The 13,337-nt window shown below is 41.8% G+C and overlaps 1 protein-coding gene across 1 annotated transcript in view; it reads left to right on the forward strand.

The window, feature by feature from the left end:
• LOC138962782 (excitatory amino acid transporter-like) overlaps positions 1-13,337 on the forward strand; it is a 99,526-nt gene that overhangs the window by 32,012 nt on the left and 54,177 nt on the right. Inside the window, exon 2 of the mRNA XM_070334740.1 lies at positions 994-1,139. The gene's annotated coding sequence lies outside the window, so the exon portion shown is untranslated. The remainder of the gene's footprint in view (positions 1-993; positions 1,140-13,337) is intronic.

Here is a 13,337-nt window from a genome sequence, read left to right on the forward strand (position 1 = left end):
TCAGTGTGACAGTTGCGACATTTTGCGAGAGTTGCCGCTTGTCTATCGGACATTTAAATATATGTGCAGGTGTTCAAATAGTAGATCTCGCCCACGCCCTTGTAAGCTCTCTCTCTTTCTTTTTCTCTCTCTCTCTCTATCTCTCTCTCTCTCTCTCTCTCTCTCTCTCTCTCTCTCTCTCTCTCTCTCTCTCTCTCTCTCTCTCTCTCTCTCTCTCTCTCTCTCTCTCTCTCTCTCTCTCTCTCTCTCTCTCTCTCTCTTCCGAATGCCTTACGGGAAGCTACCAGCACAGATTCTTTTAAAAACAAATATATATCCCATTTAATGAAAATAGTATATTCTTGATTGTTATGTCCTTTGGGACAGAGTCACTCACTTTTGATTTATAGTTTTGTTCACGAAATTATGATGTTCTGCATACTATCCATTGTCTTGCAGAGTTGAAGTACTATTGCATAGTATTCTGACTCTAATTGACTTGCAAATTTTTGCTTTGCACCTTGTCATGAACATTTATAAACTACAATGTTTCATATAATGCACTTATGTACATAAACTTATACTGTTTTACTAATTATGTAAGTATGTAGTGGTAGTTATTATAGTAGATTTAGTCCCTCTTTAGGGCGAGGGCCAGATGCAAAAAAGTATACCAATGCTTATTCTGTTACCCTCGTAAAATAAAGAATTGTCATTGTCATTGTCATTGTCTCTCTCTCTCTCTCTCTCTTTCTTTTTTCCGTTCTTTCTTTCTTACTTTGTCTCTCCCTATCGCTCGCTACCATCGCCTTACCTCAATTCTTATCTTCTTCTCCATCAACAAACCTCTTTTTCTTCCTCATCTCTCTTCCAATCAGTCCCCCCCCCCCCCCTCACACACTCCCCCCCCCCCCTCATCGCCCCCCTCCCAATGGCACACTTTTTCCAGTCTTGATACCTGCTTGACTTATTCCTTTTTATCACTCTCATCTCACGCCCGTGTATCTGTTGCAGGTACTCACTGAATCATCTGGCATTTGAGTCAAGCGTAGCACAGCCTCCCAGGACTATACTAAAGGGATTGGAAGACAGGAGTGATCCCTAGTCAACTGACTGGACTCTCAGGGAATTTTAGGGACAGCTTTTTTTTCTTAAGCCAGGTAAGCAGGTTATTCATTTTGTTCGTCTTTGTTGTTAGGCCAAACAAAAATATATGTTGGTTTAGGGTAATTCGACCGACCCTATTTTTTCCCCGCCGACCCTAAAACTTTTTTTTTCCTTTTTCTCAAAAAAATCCCCAAAAAAACAACCTCTGGCACATTTTGCGAACCATACCGAGACACACACAACATTTTTTTTTAAAGCCGATCTACCGACCCTATTTTTTGGGGGGTCATGTTACCCAAAACCAACATATATTTTTCTTTGGCCTTTTTGTTGGCTGCTTTGCGTCCGTGTGTGGGTAATTCACAGAATGTACCGCCTTTTCAATGTCATTGATGGTTGTCTGTTTGTTTGTCTGGTTTCTAATTGAGAACGTCAGTGCAAAGTTGAAATCGTCGTGCCCTTTGCAGTCATTTTGACATGTTTATAAACGGAGAATGTCACAGTGATGGCGTGACCTTACTCTTAGAATAGGCTCTCTCTCTCCCTCTCTCTCTCTCTCTCTCTCTCTCTCTCTCTCTCTCTCTCTCTCTCTCTCCCTCTCTCTCTCCTCCCTCCCTCCCTCCCTCCCTCTTTCTCTCTCTCTCTCTCTCTCTCTCTCTCTCTCTCTCTCTCTCTCTTTCTCTCTCTCTCTCTCTCTCTATCTCATCTGAGTCAGTCATCTGTATTACTAAGTTAAGGCAGCTGTGTCCAAGCACATTTTGAAATCTCGCCGTGCAAAGCATGTAGGCCTAGGCTACTTGTTCAGATCACTATAAAAGTTGAAGTTTTTGCGGACGTTCCCACCAATATCTTTTGCCTGTATGCCAGTCGGTCGTAAAAATTGTCTCACGACCTTTCACTCTGTACTCTTCGAAAGTTCAGCTACCTCCTAATCTGCTGAAATCTCATCCATCACGAAGGGAGGAGTCAGTATTTTATTTTGTAGGTAAGGGAGTCTTGCGTAATTTGGAGGAAGCGGCCGTTTTTACATTTAGCCAAGTTTTGACTAAATGTTTTAACATTGACGGGGAATCGAGACGAGGGTCGTGGTGTATGTGTGTGTGTCTGTGTGTATGTGTAGAGCGATTCAGAGAAAACTACTCGACCGATCTTCATAAAACTTTACATGAGGGTTTCTGAGTATGATATCCCTAGACGCTTTCTTTATGTTTTGGATAAATGTCTTTGATGACGTCATATCCGGGTTTTTGTGAAAGTTGAGGCCGCACTGTCACACCCTCATTTTTCAATGAAATTGATTGAAATTTTGGCCAAGCAATCTTCGACAAAGGCCGGACTTTGGTATTCCATTTCAGCTTGGAGGCTTAAAATGAATTAATGACTTTGGTCATTAAAAATCAGAAAATTGTAATTAAAATTATTTTTTCATAAAACGATCCAAAAATAATTTTATCTTATTCTTTATCATTTTTGTTATTCCAAAAACATTAGAGTTACGGTCTTGCTAACAAAATGCAGTGCGTTCAGTTTTATTCTGTGAGTTCGACAACAGCTTGACTAAATGTTGTATTTTCGCCTTACGAGACTTGTTTATTTTGTGGGTGTTCCGGTGAATCATACTGAGAAATGGCAAGCTAACTCGTTGTATGTTTAATAGATTTTATGCGTATTCCTTGTGTTGGAATACGCCGCAACAAGGCACCTTGTTATTCAGTCCGGCTTTAGCCTATGTACTCTGCATTAATTTTGCTGCTGGGGTCAAAAGATGTTGCAACAAGCTTTGTTTGTCGGACAGCTGTCGTAACGTGTTAACAGCTTGTTCTCTGTTCTTGCCAACGCAAATGGGAGTCATTGGAAGATGCAGTCTTTCTGTCGTGTTAATTAGAAGGCATAGGGACTGGAAAATACAAGCACATGAGTTAAAGCATGATGTTTGATGGGGCCGACAGTTCGGTTATGTGAGAAAAAAGACAACGAGCGCCGCTGCTTTGAAGACCGTTTAACAAGCTTCGTTTGTCACGTGCCAGAACGGTGGTAACACATTAACGGCGTGTTTTCTGTTCTTACCGTTGCAAATGTGTGTCATTTGCTATGCTTTTATGACCCCTTTCATTCTAAGAGCCGAGGATATTTATTTCCGTTCGTGTTCATAAAAGACCATAAATAGGAAATACTAGCGTGAAACTCGCTTGTTCATGTCCATGCTTGTTGTCCTCTTGTTGCACGTGTCTCCACTTACGTCCCTGTCATTACCAGCTATTGTGTTTTCAGCGTAGCAATAGGGTCCGATATTTAGACGAGACAAGTATAATGCGACGAGTCGAAGACGAGTCGCATTATACTTGTTCGAGTCTAAATATCGGTCCCTATTGCTACGCTGAAAACACAATAGCGATTATATAGCTGTTCTGACCTTGATTTGTTGTTCCAAACTTACAAAATGACAGTTTTTGAGTCGATGCGTTGATCTCAGGTTTTGATAGCAGACGCCGTTTCTTATGCGCATTAGTTTTGCGCAGGCGCCACACTGACTTTGGAAAAAAACTCGATTTGACAACACAGCTGTTAAAGAGCTTTTTATTAGTTCATTTGTATACAACAAAAAGAAGTTTGAGTTTTTTTCATTTTTAACAAGACTACTTATGAAGAAGACCAAAACACAACATCAACGGAAAACTAGAAACAACTGAAGAACTAGGATGCAACAAGGGGAGGAGAAGAGAACAGCTAATCCGTACAACGCGAGCAGACGGCAAGAAGTTTTCAGTTTGGGTGAATGGCATTTATACTTGTCTCGTCATGAAGCGAATTTTTCAACCTCAGTTATAAACGACTACATGAATGTTAGTGCCATGGGTTGTACATCAATACTTCAGGGGGGAAGTGGGGTATTTAGTGTGGAGTTACGAGATAAGAAAAGCTGAATGCGAAACTGAGTTTGTGTTAGTCGGCAACTGAGCTCACACAAATAATAAACGATGTTTGAAAAAGAAGTCCCGCTATCTTCATTTGGTTACAGTGTTAAATCTTGGTACGTGCAATGTTTATGTAGAAGCAGACCTGGGAACCCATACGATTTCGCCGTATTTTGTACGCATGATTGTCGCGAATACGCTCAGTACGGTCAGTGGGAAAAAAATACGACGAGAAAAATTCCTAGACTACTTTTCTTCACAAGCCCATCCTGAAGCCGATCCAGTATTTTGGCACATGATCACGTCACTATATTAGCCGCCGTCGAAAAAAATATAATCGGATCGTGTCAATCAATCAAAACAACCAGGCAAACAAAAGTACGGTATTTGGCGAAATCGGCTCCGAGAATAAACAAGTGAAACAAAGGAGAAAAGTGAAAAAGTTTGAAGAAAAATATCACACACACACACACACAATTTTTTTTTTTTTCGTCTTTACACTTGTTCCCTTGTCCCGTTGTGCTCTCACACCGCCCCGTCCCTGTACTCGCTGCTCCAACCACCTCTGAATTTCGTTCCGCTGCCAGACTTGTCGATTTTACAGACGCTCCAGGGGGGGATGTCGGGTCGCTGCGGTAGGCTACCCTCGGAAGATGACACTGCACTTCTGCTGAGTCACTTCGACGGTGTTCAGTAGTGGGTCTGTCCCGAGCTAACGGACGCAGCCCACTACCTACTATGCCCCCTACAAACGACATTGGCTTTTAAGTCGCGGAGCCAGACTGAGTGAGCGTCACCTCCAGAGAGGAGACCGCCACCGCGTCCCTCCGTCGACCCCCCCAGAACGTCACACGTTGAAGACTGACAGCAGAACTACTATTCAGGGAAGGGAGGAACAGGAACACTGAGACCAAGGTCACCATGAGAGCTCCGGGCATGAAGGGCCACAAGAGCAAGGACAATTTATATTTTGGATGATTAATGAGATGAGGATGATTATAATGATGCTTTGGATTTCCAGTAAGCGTAGAGTGCTGCCCTGTCACGTAGTCTCACACACACACAATTAGTAACCAACACACACATGTAGTCCCGCCCGGAATAAGCTTTTTTGGGATGATTTACGACTTTTGCGCACAACACAACATGGCGGCTCTTGCTCCTCCAACTATCGCGAGACACACAAAAACGAAATCTCGCGCGCGCGAGATCCTGATACATCCGGTGTTTCTCTGTAAGCGTGTCACGACGACTTGTTGACAAACGAAGATTCGCGAAAGAAAGAGAAAAGCGCCGAGTCTTGAGTAGAGAGCTAATAAAGTACCGGTAATCGCTAATCGAGCGAAATGAAAATCCGCGGCGACTTCCATTAGGTGAATGCTATTCAAGTTTAGGTAACGTTTTAGCCGCATCTTTTTATAAGCCGCAATGCGATTTTTTTTTTAAAGTCGCGGCTTGTAGTCCGTCAAATACGGTACAGTTTGTGTCAGTAAAAATTGAAAAAAGCATTTGTTTTAAATGTATAGGTAAACTTAATTAACGGTGTGACGGACGCATGAGGCATGTTTTAATCATGGATGTGCAAACGCTGTGTGGAGTACGCTCATTTTTTTTAAAATACACCAAGTTTGTTTGAGAATACTCAAAGTGCAAAACAGGGGTTCCCAGGTCTGTAGAAGCCTTAATGGATAGATCGTTTTTTGTTGACACGACGATGTAAACAGGATCACACGTGTATTTGATGTGTTCTTGGACGTGGTAAGACGTTCGGCGAGAGAGAGAGAGAGGGAGAGAGAGCGAGCGAGTGAGAGAGAGAGAGGGAGGGGAGAGAGGGAGAGAGAGAGGGGGGGAGAGAAAGAGAGAGGGGGAGAGAGAGAGGGGGGGAGAGAGAGACAGAGGAAGAGAGAGACAGAGACAGAGAGGGAGAGAGAGACAGAGAGCGCGACAGAGAGAGAGAGAGAGAGAGAGAGAGAGAGAGAGAGAGAGAGAGAGAGAGAGAGAGAGAGAGAGAGCACGCGTGCGTTTACAAGAACTGACAGAAAACATTCGAAATAATGTCAACAATTCTTCCCGCATTGTTGTCCGAGCCTCCGTAATCCCTGGCATGCTCTAGGTGACCCAAGTCGTCATTCTACAATCCCATCCCCCACCCTGCCCTCCCCCCCCCCCCCCCCCCCTCCCCTCCTACCCCCGACTGTGTCGAACGTGCTTTTAGGCCGTCAGGCGGAAGTGACGAAGACAGTCTCGGCAAACTCACGGCATGGGGTTGTTCACAGGTCCAACGGGCCAGCGGACCAGTTACCACTCTGTAAGTGTAATCATGGTCCGTGTCCTGGAGATAATCATTTCCCCGGGCCGTCAACAAAAGCTGGTAATTTTCTTCTCATCAGCCGAGTGAGGATGTGTTTGGCGGCTCCTGTCTGCTATGTTCCAGCCTTATTGTCCCTTGTTCCTCCGCTGTGCTGAGCCAATTTCAACTTTTTTCTTTCTTGATAAACAACGACATTTCTCTCTCTCTCTGTCTCTCGTTCTCTATATCTCTCTCTTTCTCTTTCTCACTCTCTCTGTTAGTCTCTGCTCCCCCTCTCTCTCTCTCTCTCTCTCTCTCTCTCTCTCTCTCTCTCTCTCTCTCTCTCTCTCTCTCTCTCTCTCTCTCTCTCTCTCTCTCTCTCTCTCTCAATTAACTGTTTAAATAAAAAAGTTAAAACGCAATTGCGAATTTTGTAGAAGATAAACACTGTTACACCGTCGTAATAACCAAAAGGAACAGTATTGTCTGTTCAAAAGAGTTTGTCCACTGTTCTTCTATTACAAAAATATGCGAATACAATCACACTGCGTTAGGAATATCATAATATTATTTTACCTTATTTTTGTTCTGTGAGTGTAAGACATTGATGTTGTCGTAGTATTTTGATTGTACAGCGCTTTGAGCAGGGTTAAACCCTGGATACATGAGCTATATAAATATTATGCATTATTATTATTTTAAGTTATTGAGACATCCCAGTGCACTAAGGGATTTATAGAGCAAATCGAGAAAATTCATTATTGAACGAAGCACATAGCGCTGAGTTCAATAATTATTTTCGAGATTTGCTCTATAAATCCCTTAGTGCACTGGGATTGTTTCAATAACGATATTGTCAGTACCGCCAGAGAAAAAAGAAGATTCAAAACGCACATTTTGCAACGCGCATTTGGATAGGCGTAACTGTGTGGTCAGGTTTGTGTCACTGGATCTACTTTTGTGTGGGCTGTCTCAAGTGTGTCGTGCTTTCGTCACACGCAAACTCTTGTTTTAATTTCTGTTGGTAAATTCCAGTGTAGCGTTAAGCTAAAAAGTGATGATCTTTCATAGAGACCTCATTTAAACTCGGAGAAAGGACTGTGCTCGTAGTTATTTGCGATTCGAAACCTTCATCGAGCTTCGACAGATTGACTGTGCAGAGTTTTGCCCCTTGCCACGGTCGACGGAAAGCACCACATTTTCAAAATAAATGTGGCATGTTTCTCGTGTGGTATCTTCACTCATCGGGGAGTCTGGTACTAAATATGAACGGTAAGAATGCTCTGAACCCTACACGTATTATATCCCCATCGTTTTATCGTTCACATTTGCCCAACATGTTAATTTGCTGAGCGGGATTTATGTCGTCTGCTACTGCACTGAGTCTCATTTCAAAAACAAAAATTGCTCGTCACGTTGCACTGAGTCTGCACGCATGAGGCAGGCTGGTAATAAGTCTCAAATATGGTAAGAACGTTCTAAACCGTACACGTTTTCGATTCCGATTGTTCTTGCCTTGAAATAATAATTCGGAAAACATTCATTTACTGAACAGATGCAGTCGTATTTCAGTGACAGTGTAGTCTGTTACGTGCTGATCTAGCTGCTACCGTCTCTGCTGCTACGTTATCGGAATAACACTTGTGTTTTCTGTTAGCTGCTGGGAATTGTATACTAACTCATCATTTGGTCATGTGGACAATAAACTACATGCCACCAACATGGCATAATTATGAGAGGAATCTTCGCAAGTCGAAACTGAAAAATTAGACACAGCGGGTTCTATTTTTAGATCAGTGGCAACTGTGGCACAGGCACATGCAATCTGTCAGAAAAAAACCATCTTCTGCTTTAATTGAGAAGCAGGAAATTTATGGTCTTAATTATTGGTATTGTGGAGAATATAAGCTACATGTCATTAATTAATTCTGAGGATGAGAGTACACTCTCGCTTAAGCAAAGGGCGGAAGAATACGCTGTGTGGAAAAGTGGAGTGCGCTAACAGTTTTAGCGCATCACCATTAGCCAATCAACTGGTTCACATCAGTCATGTGACACCAGTACTTACTGACAATTATTATTATTATCATTATTATTTAAGTTATTGAGACATCCCAGTGCACTAAGGGATTTATAGAGCAAATCGAGAAAATTCATTATTGAACGAAGCGCATAGCGCTGAGTTCAATAATTATTTTCGAGATTTGCTCTATAAATCCCTTAGTGCACTGGGATTGTTTCAATAACGATATTGTCAGTACCGCCATAGAAAAAAGAAGATTCCAAACGCACATTTTGCTACGCGGATTTGAATAGGCATAACTGTGTGGTCAGGTCGTGTACAGTAAGATCTACTTTTGTGTGGGGTGTCTCAAGTGTGTCGTGCTTTCGCCACACGCATTTTAATTTCTGTTGGTAAATTCCAGTGTAGCGTTAAGCTAAACAGTGATGATCTTTCAGAGAGACCTCATTTGAACTCGGAGAAAGGACTGTGCTCTTCGTATGATTTGCGATTCGAAACCTCAGTCTAGCTTCGACGGATTGACTGTGCGGAGTGACTCCCCTTGAATTGACTCGAAGGACTCGACGGTTAGCACATTTTTCAAAATAAATGTGGCATATTTCTCGTGTTGTATCTTCACTCATCGGGGAGTCTGATACTAAATATGAACGGTAAGAATGCTCTGAACCCTACACGTATTATATCCCCATCGTTTTTTCGTTCACAATTGCCCAACATGTTAATTTGCTGAGCGGGGTTTATGTCGTCTGCTAGGCGGCTAGCGCAATCGAACCACTGCAGTCTGCACTGAGTCTGCCCGCATGAGGCAGGCTGGTAATAAGTCTTATATATTATGGTAAGAACGTTCTGAACCCTACACGTTTTCGATTACGATTGTTCTTGCCTTGAAATAATAATTCGGAAACCATTCATTTACTGAACTGATGCAGTCGTATTTCAGTGCAGTCTGCTACGTATGACAGAGTCGATCGAGTCAGTCTTCCAAACTAGTCTAGCTGGTACGTACGTTATCGGAATAACACTTGTGTTTTCTGTTAGCCGCTGGGAATTGTATACTAACTCATCATTTGGTAATGTGGATGATAAGCTACATGCCACTAACACGGCATATGGGAAGAATCTATGGAGACTATGCAAGTCGGCGAAAATGAGATGAAACACAGTGGCTTCTATTTTTAGATCAGTGGCACTGTGGAACAGGCACATGCAATCTGTCAGAAAAAAACCCACTTCTGCTTGAATTGAGAAGCAGGGAATTTATGGTCATTTGGTATTGTGGAGAATATAAGCTACATGTCATTAATTAATTCTGAGGATGAGAGCACAGTCTCGCTTAGGCTAGGGCGGAAGAATACGCTCTGTGGAAAAGTTAGCGCACTCCAAGAGTGCGCTAACAGTTTTAGCGCATCGCCATAGCCAATCAACTGGTTCACATCAGTCATGTGACACCAGGACTTACTGACAATTATTATTATTATTACAGTGCATCAGCTTCTGTTAGGAAGTAAAGGGAGCATGTAAATGAATGGTTTGATGAAGAATGCAGACAAAAAAAGGTTATTGTAAAGAGGTTTTTAAATAGACTAAAGAGAGCAAATAAGCAGGAATATGAAGCTTGCCGTGAACTATATGTTCAAGAACAAAAAGTTTAAAAGAACTCCTGGAAAAGAAGAAAGCAGAGTATGATGAAAAGAGAGTGTTAAAGTTGAAACAAGCAGCAAATGACCCAAAGACTTTTTCACAAACCATCCGGTCCCTAAACAGAAAGTCTGTGATATATAATGAAACTAGATGATTATCCGCTTCGCCGGGTACCGGCTTCGCCGGGAAGAAGTAGAGGAATACCCGGCTTCGCCGGGATGAAAGCGTTGTTTACAGTGACCTTCTAAAAATAGTAACGGGAATATCCGGCTTCGCCGGGATAATAGTAATAATAATAAATGAGCATTTATATAGCGCAACATCATAACTTTACAATTATGCTCTTTGCGCTTGACACATTTAAAATTAAAACACAGTTATTCAAGCATTTACATCTACATTCATAGTCAACAACGCTTGATTAAAAGCATACACCATCACACATACATTACAAAAGATTCTTCCACAAACTAAGTAATAAAAACATGAATAAAATAGGTAGTAAAAAAAACCAAGGAAATACCAGCTGAATACCCTTAATCAAACAGAACATGTTATCAACAATGCTGAAAACAGTCCTAGATGTTTATATACATTATCACTAAAACAACAAATACACTACATGTAGCCTACTGATGGACTGAGAAAACAAAATCAGGGGTTGTATTTCTTGAAGAGGTGCGTTTTAAGTGCTCGTTTGAATGCTTGGGGTGACTGAGAGTGGCGGATGTAAAAGGGGAGAGAATTCCATTGTGTGGGTGCGCAGAAAGTAAAAGTGCGTTGTCCGTATGTTTTGGTTTTGGTGTGTGGAATGGTAAGGATGCGACAGTCAGAAGAGGATGAAAGCGTTGTGGACAGTGACCTTCTAAAAATAGTAACGGGAATATGGATTGACGCCACACAAAGGAAGGGAGATAAACGCAAAACACTGGAGAAGATAAGGAAGAGTTACTGGGACTGGATCTGGGAAGATGAACAGAAAAACCAAAATCGGTTCAGCGCTGCGCGCTGAGAGCACGTGTTGTAAATTCTCATCGACCAGGTTGTGTCCGGGGTGTACCTGAATACGCCCACCAAATTTGAAGCAGATCCATCGAGAACTTTGGCCGTGCATCGCGAACACACACACACACACACACACACACACACACACACACACACACACACACACACACACACACACACACACACACACACACACACACACACACACAAGTCGTATATATATATATAGATACCAGAGGAGCAATGGGTTGAACATTTCTCGGCTCTTTTCAAAACAAGCGATGTTATACAGACAGTGATGACGCCCCACAACAAAATGGGACAGATGAAGGAGAACCAGTGGCCTTTTTTAACGATGAAATCAGTTTAGATGAGGTGCAAGCAGTTATAAAGAACCTTAAAGCTGGAAAAAGTGCTGGCCCGGACATGATTCTCAGTGAAATGCTTAAAAACGCAAATGAAGTGGTGTTGCGTTATTTGGTAAGAGTATGTCCACTGTTCTTCTATTACAAACATATGCGAATACAATCAGACTGCGTTAGGAATATCATAATATAATTTTACCTGCCAACTTATTTTTGTGCTGTGAGTGTAAGAAATTGATGTTGCGAGTAAATTCTGATGTCGATTTTACAAAAACACAGTCCAAACACTTCCCCATAGTTGGGATGTGAAGATGCCAGGTAGGTAGTAAAGGTCTGTACTAACGAGTTTAGCTCAACTCAGGAAAGCTTTAGGTCTTTGATGGGGCTTGAATGACCGTCCAAGACAGTTGGTTCCCAGGACAAATGAAGAGTCTGTCACATCAATAGAATCAACGAGCTAAGCAGCAGTGACCAGAGCACGAAACCAGGAAATTAAACTGCTGCTCCGATCATTCCGGCTGAATTGTACAGTTCACTGTAGACTCGTTTGGTGAAGAAACTGCCCGGTCCGTTTTTTTTAAGATACATGTAGGACATATATGACAGCTGGGTTGGTTATCGGTGAGACTTCTGCAAAACGGTGTCGGAGATAAGACATTTTAATCACCGCTTATAAATGTAGGTATTAAGGCAGTTGTCCATAAAACCATCAGCAGGGGGGTCGCTTGTTTCCAGCATATTGTCTGTCCAGTCTATACACGTAAAAAATTATCTCCCTTGCTTATGACGTAACTGTTCCGCTTTCTCGCTTTATGTTGTGATTCTATATCTATATATCACGATTGTGAAAGAAACAACTGAAGGTTTGCAGAGACTTTCTTCTGAGATTATGAAAATCTCTTCACAGAGTAAATGAGAGAGAGAAAAGTGTCCCTTCTTTAAATCAATATCACAGATTCAATTCAATGGCATGTCGGCACATCGAACAGCTAACCGTTGGTTGTTACTCCAGAAAAGAAAACCTCGTACTGAACGGAACTCGCAGCTAGCTAAACGTATAAACTCACAATCGCCAAATAGGCATGTGTACGTTAAAAGCACTGGTCAACAGAAGCCACTGTTTCCAGCATACTGGCTTATTTCGAAACAGAGGACCTCCTAGCCTGACTACCTTAGCCTAGTGCCTTACAGCAGCCTTCAAACCAAGAAACGCAGAAGTTAGGCACAAAAAAATAGGTGTGTTTAAGGTAACATAGCAACAAAGAAAATAGGGTAGGAAGGTATAGGCAATCACTATTTTTTTTTTTAAACTTTTTTTTCTAATGTGTACAAATTAAACCTACTTGACAGGAAAATAAGTGTGCGTCTCGAGCGCTTTCGCTTTCATTGCGTTTTCTGCACTCGTTTTCTTGGGGTGTTTATTTATTTTTTTTTTACAAATGTAATAAAAAGTTATAGGGTCGGCCCCTAAAAATAGGGTAGGTCGGGTTACCGTAACCACACCTATTTTTTTGTTAGGCCTTATAAGTATCAATCAGACTGATATACGGTACATCCCCGTTGTTGGCCATTAGGATAGTATTCATTCTAATCATGTCGCGACAGTAATAAATGCAAGAAAAAATGTATTTCAAAAACCCGTAGAGTTAATTACATTTTAAATTAGATGAATAACAACAACAGCATTTAACAAGTCGCGTAAGGCGAAAATACAACATTTAGTCAAGTAGCTGTCGAACTCACAGAATGAAATGAACGCAATGCAACGCAGCAAGACCGTATACTCGTAGCATCGTCAGTCCACCGCTCACGGCAAAGGCAGTGAAATTGACAAGAAGAGCGGGGTAGTAGTTGCGCTAAGAAGGATAGCACGCTTTTCTGTACCTCCCTTCGTTTTAACTTTCTGAGCGTGTTTTTAATCCAAACATATCATATCTATATGTTTTTGGAATCAGGAACCGACAAGGAATAAGATGAAAGTGTTTTTAAATTGATTTCGACAATTTAATTTT

Source organism: Littorina saxatilis, linkage group LG3, assembly GCF_037325665.1.
Source record: "Littorina saxatilis isolate snail1 linkage group LG3, US_GU_Lsax_2.0, whole genome shotgun sequence".
NCBI classification, from domain to species: domain Eukaryota; kingdom Metazoa; phylum Mollusca; class Gastropoda; order Littorinimorpha; family Littorinidae; genus Littorina; species Littorina saxatilis.